The 11,733-nt window shown below is 41.7% G+C and overlaps 1 pseudogene; it reads right to left on the reverse strand.

Annotated features, from left to right (window-relative positions):
• Nucleotides 1-2,486: 2,486 nt before the first annotated feature.
• Nucleotides 2,487-5,132, reverse strand: Scgb1b34-ps (annotated as a pseudogene).
• Nucleotides 5,133-11,733: the final 6,601 nt, after the last annotated feature.

Raw genomic sequence — 11,733 nt, forward strand, 5'->3', positions numbered from 1 at the left:
TTTATAACATATAGAAGAAATCAGATTCTTGTGATGGTTTTAAAAATAATTTCTTTTGTACTGGACCATTTCTTTTATTAAGCTTTGGGTAAGCAGAATTGCTGTGCCCTCTACTGTGCATAAATTATAAAATGTGAGAGACTTGTTGTAGTTGATGTTGTTGTTGTTGTTGGTTTTGTATTGTGATTCTGGGTGACTATGTGTAGCCCTGGCTGTCAAGGAAGTCTCTCTGTTGACCAGGCTGGACTCCAACTCAGAAATATTTCTGCTTATGCTTCAAAGGTGCTTCAATTAAAGGCCTGCTCCAACACTGATCCACATGCTAGATGTTATTTAATGTGTAAAATCAAGAAATCACTGTAGTCATGATAATGAATACCTTTGCTGCTTCTAATGTGACCCCTTATTTCACCCCTTTCCTAACTGACTATCAGGGTGTGCATTGATGTTTCCCCTTTCAGAAGAACTTGTGAATAAATTAATTATTATTGAAGCATGTCTCATTTCTACATGTGAGACTTTACCTTCTAGATATGATAGAACAAGAAAGTCAACAATGAAGGAACATACTACCTACATATATGAAGGGAAGGCACACAGGGAATGACATACAAAGCTATGTCAGACAGACCATTGTTGAGTGGGAGAAAGAAAAATATTAGGAAGAGGCATCACCCTTTTCTTGGGGACTCCTTGGGCAGAGGAAACAGTTCTTGGATTTACTGGGTTGAATAATCTCAACAGTTTTCAAATTGGGGACCATGCTTAGTTATGAGATGGTATTTTGGACAAATACTGTCTAGGGTCTTAAGAGGTGAAGATGTTCTGTTTTCTCGGAGTCATTGGTTTTCCTGTGAGAGCTTTTCCCTGAGAAGGTCATTTGGCCTTTCACAGGACCAGTCAACCTTCTTTAGGAATCCATAGGAGTTGTTATGGCACATCAGGAAACAGATGAACAGAGCAATGGCCCCTGCTTGTCAGTCTTACACACTGACCAATGTGTCATGTTTGTATGACTTTCATTCCCTCAGCCTGCTCACAGGCACTTTCTCTGTTCAATGAATCTTTTCAATTTTTGCCACTAATATACAGAATGAGAGTCGTGTTAATATGTTGTATGTCCATTTTAACAAATGGAGTTCATCATTTCAATTTACATTTATTTCCAGGCCTCTCTCCCTTTTACTTGTTGGATTGCTGTTTTGTGTTTGAGTGTATAAGGGAGAGCAGGTATGTGTATACCACAGCATGCATGTAGAGATCAGAGGACAATCCTGAGCCATTGTTTAGTACAGACCTCTGGCTTTCTGATATTGTGGAATGCCAGGGTAGCTGGTCTACAAACTTTTGAGAATTTACCTGAGCACCCAAACTCTCAACAGGAGCACTAGGACTCTATGCACATGCTAACAAGTCTGGCTTTACATGGGTTCTGGGAGTCAAACTCAGGTTCTCAATAATGCACTGAAGCACTCTACCCATTGTACCTTCGTCCAAACACTTCACTCTTTCTTAATGTTGGGCCTAAACTTCTGTCTCTTTCACTATTGAAATTTTTTGTATATTATTAAGTTCTGATTTCTTTTAAAGATTTATTTTTTCATGATATGAACATGAGTAAACTGTTGCTGTCTTCAGGCACAGCTGAAGTGGATCACAAATGGTTTTTATGCTCCATGTGGTTGTTGGGAATTGGACTTAGGACCTCTGTAAGAGCAGCCAGCATTCATAGCTGCTGAGCAATCTCTTCAGCCCCTTGGTTTTGTTTTAGAGGTAGGGTCCCAAAGTGTAACCTTAACTGTCTTAGAAACTGCTATATTGGCCAGGTTGTGCCAAATGATAAATGTCACTATCAGACCAAGATTATGTGAGAAGCACACCCATGTGATCTCTGCTTTACTCTCATATTATAACTGGACACAAGGATTTTATAGTCTTGTGATATAGCCCAGAGACATCGCATGAGGAATGTGTTTCTCCACTTCTTTTCTATCCTGACAACCTGGTGAATCCTGTGGCTATTTACATGCTATTTTCCCTCAGAAAATCCCAGTCTCCAGAGTCTCACAGAGCTCCAGTAAACTGAGCATTGGGGCTCACATCTTTAATCTCTGCACTTGGGAGGAAGAGACACATGGATCACTGTGAGTTCCAGGCCAGCCTGGGCTTCATGGCAACAACAAAAAAAAATGAGACCAGAAAGGGTCTCTCATGATCACCTGGCTAACCAGGAGCAGTCACCCTGCTCTCAGTGACTATACAAGTCATTTCTCTTAGTATCTCCTGGATCCCCTGAAGACCTTGTTCAGAACATAGACACAGGTCACAGAACAGAGTTGCAAGTTTTCATTAGAATCAGTCTAAGAGACTGAATGATGAAGGAACAATATCAGGAATCCAACTTCAGGAGAGAAAGAGGACAGGTCAGCACGATTGCACTTGGATCAGACACGTTGCAAAGATGGGTGTCCAAAACACATTAACATCTATTCTCCTAATAGCTTGAAAATATAGTCTAAAATGGATCTTACATTGTCAAGACCATAGTATGACCGCCATTCTGGGCTGGCAACCATGGCTTCCTGGAAAACAAAAAGGCAGAGAGGGACAGTGTTGGCTACAGGCAAGGTATAAGACCTCAGTAGGACTCCCCAACCACCCACAAAGTGACTGTTCTTCAACCACAGAGAAGAAAATCCCATGCAGTGATTCAGGTATCTTTTAACAAATTCTGCCTCAAGGGAACTGGAGCCCACTCACACCCTTCAGGAGGAAGTCTGAAAACCACCATAGCCAGCAGGGAAGCAAGGGAGAAGGTTCTGAAAGGTATGATGGGGGCTAGGTCTCCAGCAGGACAATAGAGCTGAGTATGAATTTGGTGATGTCTTCCATACCTGAGTACCTCTCTCTAGGCACATTGGCTGTGTAGCCATGTTAAAAATTTGTCCTCCATGTGAACTTGTTAGAGGAAAATCATTTTGGATAGCACTGTGGTTTTTCAAGACCTGATACTCAAGTAAAATACTTTGGGAAATAGGGTGAGAGCTGTACTGTTCAAAATATACATCTCTGCAATCCAGTTATGCTTGAAACAAGAGACTAGAAGAGACAACAGTGATGAGTAACTGTAGGCACTTGCTGGGGTGGGGGTGGCATTTCAGATGTGGTGGGAGGTTTTGTTATGGCACAGATGATGCCCCCAGCAAAGGGATTCATCGATGGCTGAGGAATAATAAACCCCATAGAGTTTTCAAAAAGGACACTGGAGAAAAATTTTAAGCATTTTAAATAGAGCTGGGGGTATCAAACCTGTGCAGAGGCCATCGAAGAACTCCACTGTTCCTATTATGGGTGAGAATCCCATGTTTACCCAGCATGTGGGAGTGAACTGCAGGATGGTGCAAGGAACAGCCTGGCTGTGTACATGGTATGCTGATTTACATGTACTAGGGTGGGCAAGTGTTTCAGTTCTCAGTTGCAGAACACCTGACATGCAATAATGGTTGCATTTATCATGGATACAGAGCCTTACAACATCTGTTACATGGGTGAGTGGAAGTATGTAGAAAATTACCATAATTTTGTGTTCCAGAAGTATATTTCTTCATCTTTCCTCTCTGTATCAGCCCTGGATTTTTTCCAAAGCCACCTTTTCCTCTGCAGTAGCATCGGATGCCTACAGTTCTTGATACAACCACACCCTACTTCCTAAGACAACACTTACATAGCCTTCGAAGAAAGGAACATATGCTTCTGCTGCAAACACAGAGAGAAAAACACCATTAAAAGACAATGGGATGGTCAAAGCAGAGGCTCAATGTTCCTTCCAGCATCCACAAATGCCTTAACTGACTTTTCTCATAGTCACACTCTCCCAAAGGCTTCAGCCTCCCAGAAACAACATTGTTTACATGAGATACACATATCTAGTAGAAACACCCATGAGTGGACAGACCTTGATATCTGACTTTCACATAAGCCCAACACTTGTCTCAGCTTCAACTGTTCATCTAAGTTCCCTTCATCATGAGTATCATCACAAGCACACCTCTGTCTCCATGTCCCACAAACCCAAAAGTTTTAACTCAGAGCAGAAAGTATCAATTGTCTTCTTAAGCTCCTTGCCATTGGCCTCCGGAGGACTCCTAGGTCTATCTCAGGTTCCTACTTAGATATCTCCATGGGACTGAGATGGGGTGAACAAGGGTACCACTCTCACTTGTCTGGAAGCTCAGCTCTCCAGTCACCAGCAAGCCTAGCAGAAGAAGTGTTCCTTCATGATGAAGAGTGCTAAATGCTCCTCTCAGAGGAGGTCCTCTTCTTTATAAATCATTATAGCTCTGAGCCCAGCCACACCCATCCGCAAACATGCCTTCAGGAGTTCCAAACTCCATTTGGGCTAGAGCCTAGCACCTGTGGATCTCCTTTCAACTTGTATAAAGGGAGCAGCATGGGGGCCCCTCCCACTCTGAAGATCCAACAACCTGAGACAGCCTGATGTCATCAGTTACTGGAGAGAAGTTGTTTGTACCTTTTGCAAAGAGGGTTTAGAGCTGATCTTTGCAAGCAGCCCAAGTGCTGAACAGAATGATCTGTGGTCCTGTTTTACTTGTCACCTGTGCTTCCTGTCAAACTCCTTATCTATTCTTGATCCCATTGTCCAAGCTACTGAGACCTTTGTATTGGAAGTCTGAGAACATGGAGGCACCATCTACCTCTCTGTGACACTCATCCAGGTTAGTCCCCAGCTCTTTGGCAGTGTGGATATCCTTGGGGGCTGATGATGCTTTTGTACCACAAATTGTGCTTCACTCCACATTGCTCATTCATGTTGTCATGTTCACCTTGTCCACTCTCAGCTCTGTTAGGAACCATGCCTTAAAGAGTTTTGAACAGTATTGTCCATGTGTTGAGAGCACTGAGTGGTAGAGTGAGTTATTCAACCCTGAACATGAACTCTGCTGTCCACAACCCCTGAAGCTACTGTGAACTGCCTGCCTGTAAACTACACTGCTCCACAGGCCACAGGAAGTGCTGTGTGTATAGAGTGTCTCAAGTTCATAACAACATACTTACCCTAAGGAAGACATTTCCAGCACAGATATGATTGTCAGCTCTGTGTGGTAGTTCATGTTTCTCAAGACAGGCCGGTCTTAAATTTAGGCTCACCCTGTTTGCAGTATGTGATGGCTAATCTTCATGATCATTCTGACTAGGTTAAATGTTGTCATAGAAACAAAGTTCTGGGTGGGTGTTTTTAGGTTTGGTCAATTGAGGTGGGTAGACTGACTTTTATGTGGAAGCATTTATATTGTTACATATAGGGTGGACAGAGGTAAACAAGCTGAGAAGAATCATTCATGCCTCTCTGCTTCCTGATTGTAGATGTGACTAACCATCTCAAGTTCCTTCACTGTGCCTAACTGACTGTGATGGACTGTATCTTTTCAAACTGTGATTAGAAACTTTGCTTCTCACATGGCATTTTGTCGCTAGTTCCCTACAACAGTGGTTGCATACTTTTTTAGCATGTGCAAAGCCCTAGTGTTCTCTTACAGCACTGCATACATAAACAGGAGCAACCAAAGAGATAGCTCAGTGTGCAAATTGCTTCTTCTGCAAGCATGAAGTTCAGGGTTCAATTCCATAGGACCCATAAGAGTGTTGGCATACATGTCTAATTCCATGTGAGCCTCATGTTCAATAAGAGACTTGGTCTCAAAAAATCGTGTGGAAGGATGTTGAGATAGCTTAGTGATTAAAAGTGCAGTGATTGAAGGTGAACGCCTGAGTTAAAATATCAGAAACCACCTGGTAGAAGAAAAGAATTAACTCCTCCAAATTGTTGTCTGACCTTCACATGCACACACATACACACACACACACACACACACACACACACACACACACACACACACATCTTAGTACCACTGTCCATACACAGGCACCTACACAAGTGTACAAAAACATGAACAAACATCTAGAATTTTCTGTGGAACCTGGCATGAAGAAGCATGAATAGGTTCCTAATTGACAAATATAAAACAATTTGAAAAAAAAAAAACTAAACAACATGATATTGGATTGTACTAGAATTTTGAAATAACCTATGAAACCATGCTATTGTGAATGGTTTTGTGGCATATAAATGAGCATGGATGAAAGTCAGTATTCTTTCATCTCACAGAAGAATTCCAGAGGATCTATAGATGTTTCTCCTGGGAGTAGAAAGCCCCTTCAGTCCTTCACTGTGAGCTCTATGTTCTCAAGAAAGCAGCAGGGTGAGCTTGGGGGACAGGCCAGTAAGTAAAGTAGTTGCTTGGCATACACCTTTGAATCCATGGTTTCCAACCCTCTGAACTTGTGAGGACAGCTAGGCAGAAAGTGACCCCTGGTAACTCCAGCACCAGAGAGCTTACTGGCCAGTCCATCTAGCCATTAGCAAGCTCCAGTAAGAGGTCCTCTCTCAAAAAATATAAGGTGGTCTCAGCTATAAAAAGGACACAGAATCATTTCCAAGTACTCACATGGGAGATAACAACCATCTGTACCTCCAGTTCCAGAGAATCCAGTGCTCCCCTCTGACCTCCAAAGGGAAAGCATTCAGTACTGCATAAGACACTCATGCAGGCACAATCCCCATACACATACATTCAAACTAAATAAAATGTCAAATAAACACACACATATGCATATATGTATGAATACACAGATGTAATGTATATACACACTTCTGCATGGTGGAGAGCAACTGAAGGCCCTCACTGTCTTTCCCTGGCCACTTTGTACATACAGACATAAATGTCATGTGTCTTAGTTAAAATTACTTTTACAGTGATACAACACCATGATCAAATCAGAGTAGTATCAGGTCACTGGGAAGTAGACACTTGCTTAACCACATGATGCCCTTGTCTCCATTCCCAACCCTGTGCAGAAGAGAGAAGCCCCGACTGGGCACATTCTACAGGCCATCTCAGCCCTCAGGACATGCAAGGTCATAAAAACAAAGACCAGTGGACCGAGTAGAGGGCTCACAATTAGATCTCAGTACTTGGCTCCTAATTGACCAAATATTTACAGGAGGTAAATCCTGTTTGGCTCAGATAAGCAGTAAAATTCAAAGGCTTTGGACTCTTTAAGTCTTCTGCAAAGTTCATTCTGTCACCGTGTGCTGTATAGATTGTGACAGTCAAGTGAATTTTACAACAAACTACTTAATTACTTAATTGTGCCTTACCAAAACACAAATAATCTTTACTTTTAAAATTAAATACCAACCTGTTGCAGCCGACCAGCAGCTCGCAACGAACGGTTCAACTGAGATGGCAACTCAGGCTGCAAGAGAGGAACTAGACTGGTGGAAGAAAAAACGAAGCCAAGTCAAAGTCACTCTGATCAAAGCTCAATTTTACTGTTGCGACACTCAGTTATGAAGGAAGGGGGAGGGGCCCGATTTCCGCCAAATAATCTTAAGGTCCAGGAGCAGGGTGAGCACATGTGTAGCTCCAAAGAGCAAAAGGTCACGGTGGTTCAGCAGTAGGCGTGGCAGAAAGAATGAGTAGGAAGCTCTATCCCTGAGCAAGCAGGTTTCAGGCTGGGGGAGGGGAGACTACATCTCCTCCCTGTTGTTAGCAAAAATTAAAAAAAAAAGAAAAGGCTGGCCTGAGTCAAAAAATTTCTCTATGCTCAATAGTTCTGCTTGAATTCTAGGGCAAAAAAAAAACAAAAAACAAAAAAAAACAAAAAACAAACAAACAAACAAACAAAAAAACAAAAAAAAAACAGTTTCCGTGGGATTCCCTAACTTTTCTTATGGTAAACTGTATCTGGCTAAGACTGTCCTTTCTACCCTAGTAAACAACTAAGAGAAAAGCCCTAAGCAGTAGTTTCTGACTTTATAATGCTAATTAGTGCTGAATAGGTAACTTCCTAGTTGAATTTTAAGTAGGGCGTTGGAACCCTGGCTAAGTTTGACTGAACAAGTTTGAAATACACTTTATTAAGAATAACACTGAGTTGATATTCCTCTGCATTTTTGGATGACAGGCCGGAAACCAGGAGAAGGGGTGACAACTGGCTCCGTAGTAGAAGGCCAATTGGCTTATTATTTGGGTGGGAGGCAGTGAAGGGCTTGCCCTTCCAACAGTACGGTCTCCAATCTCTCTCCCCCCTATTAATTAAGTTTAATAAGGCAACGCTTAACTGAGGTGATTAAATGATTTTCTCATCCGTAGATGAGTGGGCTTTTAACCTTGGCTTGTGTGGACATTGACCTGATTCCTCCTGTAGGTGCTGTCAAGACTCACACCTGTGGTTCTTGGTATCTTTTGGGGAGGGGAGGCAGAGCCGTAGATTTTTTGTTGTTGTTGTTGTTAGCTGGAATTAGATACCAACCTCCATTTTAAAGCGGGTATAACCCACAGGAAACTCAGAAATGGTCAAGCTGGACCTTCCCCTGCAGTAGTTCTCTGCACCAAGTGATACCCATACTCTATTCGTATGATCACGAACCAGTATGCACAGTTTTGAGAACTGTGCAGTTCCTAAAGGAGAATTGTTAACCTCTTATTTAGCAAGGCCTAGGCAAGAATTATGTCATCAGTAACACCACAATTTGTGGCTAAAATAGGAGCTGGAAGTCGTTCCTCCTCATCCCTGTTATTCCCATAGCCTGAGGAACTAAGGACACCTTGCAGTAACAGCAAGGGTGAAAAGCCAGAGGCCAGCTAAGGGACTAGGCCCGTCTATCAAAATAAAAACCAATCTCTTATCTGCTCTTCTAGCCCTCTTGGTAAACCTAAATTTCAAATCAGACCGAAGGCCACATGCTGGAATGTCCTGGGAATGAAGATAGCAGTTGCCACCTGTGCACCCTATGGGGGGGGGGGATGCACATCCGCTGCTCCAGCTGGAGAATGTTGATTAACCTGCTTGAAAAACAAAATCTAGACAGTGAGAAATTAGGAAAGCAGATATTCTTTTGGGGAAGTCAGGTACTTTATTCAAATGCAAATAGTAAAGCTGAGGTTAATCTCTAGCCTCCTGTCGGGCAGCAGGCTCAGAGAGTAGTAGGAAAACAGCTTTTCTGGGAGCTTCTGCTCTCAGCTGAATTCTAAGCACAAGAGGAATTTTAGTCTTCAGAATGATACTTACGAGAAGAGTCAGAATCTTTGTTCATCTGACGAATTAATCTCTCTGGCAGCCACCGCACTCCATCTTCATCTTGTGAAAAAACACAAACCGAGCCCCTTCCCCAAATTAGAACCGGATCTGGACCCTTTCATTCGTTAGTCAGGGGGTCCTTTCATTTTACCAATGCATAAGAATTAGAAGTAACTGGATGCCAATGGCGATCCGCTGCAGACTGACCTTTAATATCAGTTTGCAAAAAAATTTAGAACAAATAAGGTAAAGGCAAGGTGGGACTTTGGTGACCTTGGGGGAAATAGCTGCCCCTCTTTTGTTTTAAAAAGCCAATTCTTTAAGGTGCGATGAGCACGTTCAACTATTCCTTGTCCCATGGGGTTGTAAGGAATTCCAGTTTTATGTTTGATACCGAATTCCTTACAAATTGAAATAAAGTTTTTACTAGAATAAGATGGCCCGTTATCTGTCTTAATAAGTTGAGGCAATCCCATGCCATTAAAGGCTTGTAGGCAATGATCAATTACATTTTTGAAGCCTCTCCTGTATGCAGAGAAGCAAAAAGAAATCCTGAACAGGTATCGATGCAAACATGTATATATTTTAGTTTTCCAAATACTGCATAATGGGTTATATCCATTTGTCAAATACGATTAGGCATAAGGCCTCTAGGATTGACTCCTAGATGTGGCACTGGAGATAATGTAATACATTTAGGACATTGTTTTAGAATCATTCTTGCTTGCTCCTTAGTGAACTTATGTCAGAGCCTTAGGGTATGGCTAGAGAGATGAAACCTTTCATGATCACGTTGGGCCAAAGCAACAGGATCCTAAACTAAGGATTCTCCTATTAGAGCTCTGTCAATGTGATCATTACCCTCGGCCAGAGGCCCAGGAAGACAAGAGTGAGACTGTATGTGGCCAATATAAAACGGATTTTTCCGGGCAAGAATGATATTTTACAATTCTGAAAATAAAGATCCTGATGGCGTATTGAAGTTAAACGTACCACAGGTTTCCAATAAGGGTACTGACTGAGCAACGTATAAACTGTCAGTAAAGATATTAAAAGCCTCATGTACACACTGAAAGACCTTTAGTACTGCTGTTAATTTGTCTAGCTGAGCTGAGAGACCAGGAGTCTCTATGATAACTTGTTGATTATTAATAAGATATCCAGCTCGCCCTTTAGAGAAGCCATCAGTAAAAATCAATAGAGCAATATTTAAAGGCTGTAAAGAAGTCATCTTAGGAAATATCATATCATGTACATTTAAAAGCTTTATCAACCTATCTTGGGGGTAGTGGTTGTCTATAGTTCCGTTAAACCCTATTTGTGCAAGCAACCAATCTGTACTATGCTGTTTCAGCCAAGTGTCCTGACTTACGCTGTGAGGCTGAACAATGATATCCGGCTCTTTTCCGAAATAAGTCCATGCCTGCCTACTTCCAGTGATAATCATCTGATCCACTGCTTTGTGATATGGCAAGATATTACGTTTGGGAGAAATCCTCGAATGTATCCACATTATAGGACATTTTTTGCCATAGCAGTCCCGTAGGCACATGAGTCGTATTAAAAATTAACAGGTGCAGCTTCAATAGCCTTTTCCACTAGCTGTAAGGACAGCAATCCTTCTGAGGTTAGGGATCTAGGGGAAGTGGGATTAGAACTCCCATTAAGAATATCAAATAAGGGTTTCAACTCCCCGTAGTAAGCTTTAAATAGGGGCGAAGCCAATTAATATCACCTAACAATTTTTGAAAATCATTTAAGGTCCTTAAGTTATCTCTACGAATAACAATCTTCTGGGGAAAAACAGCTTGATCAGTGAGTCTAATACCCAAATAATTATAAGGATCCTGAGTTTGTATCTTTTCGGAAGCAATTTGCAATCCCTTATCAGCTAGGGCTTTTTGTAAGCCTTTATAACACAAAAGCAAAACTTGGGGGTCCTTTCCCGCCATCAAGACATCGTCTGTGAAATGAATGATGTAAATATTTGGCCATTGTTGTCTAACAGGCTGAATTGCTTTCGCCACAAACCTTTGACATAAGGTGGGACTATTAGCCATCCCCTGTGGGAGAACTGTCCATTGATATCTTTTCATGAGTTCCTTGAAATTTACAGAAGGAACACTAAAAGCAAATCTTTCACAATCCTCTGGATGCAAAGGGATGGTAAAGAAACAATCTTTCAAATCGATAACAATCTTATAATATCCCTTAGGAATGGCTACTGGGGAGGGGAGCCCCGGTTGTAAAGTTCCCATAATACCATGGTTTCATTAACCTTTCTTAAATCTTGTAACAGTCTCCATTTTCCTGATTTCTTCCTGATAACGAAAATGGGTGTATTCCAGGGAGAATGAGACTCCACCAAATGTCCTGCTTCTAACTGCTCCTGCACTAGCAAAGAATTGGCCTCTATTTTCTCTTTAGGTAAAGACCACTGATCTACCCACACCGGAATATCATTACGCCATTGAAATTTTTCAGCATGGGATGCAGGCAAGATAGTGGCCGCTACTGAAAATACTTTATGTATACTTTATATATAATATATATATATAAATATATAAA

This window comes from Mus musculus, chromosome 7, assembly GCF_000001635.26.
Source record: "Mus musculus strain C57BL/6J chromosome 7, GRCm38.p6 C57BL/6J".
Taxonomy (NCBI): domain Eukaryota; kingdom Metazoa; phylum Chordata; class Mammalia; order Rodentia; family Muridae; genus Mus; species Mus musculus.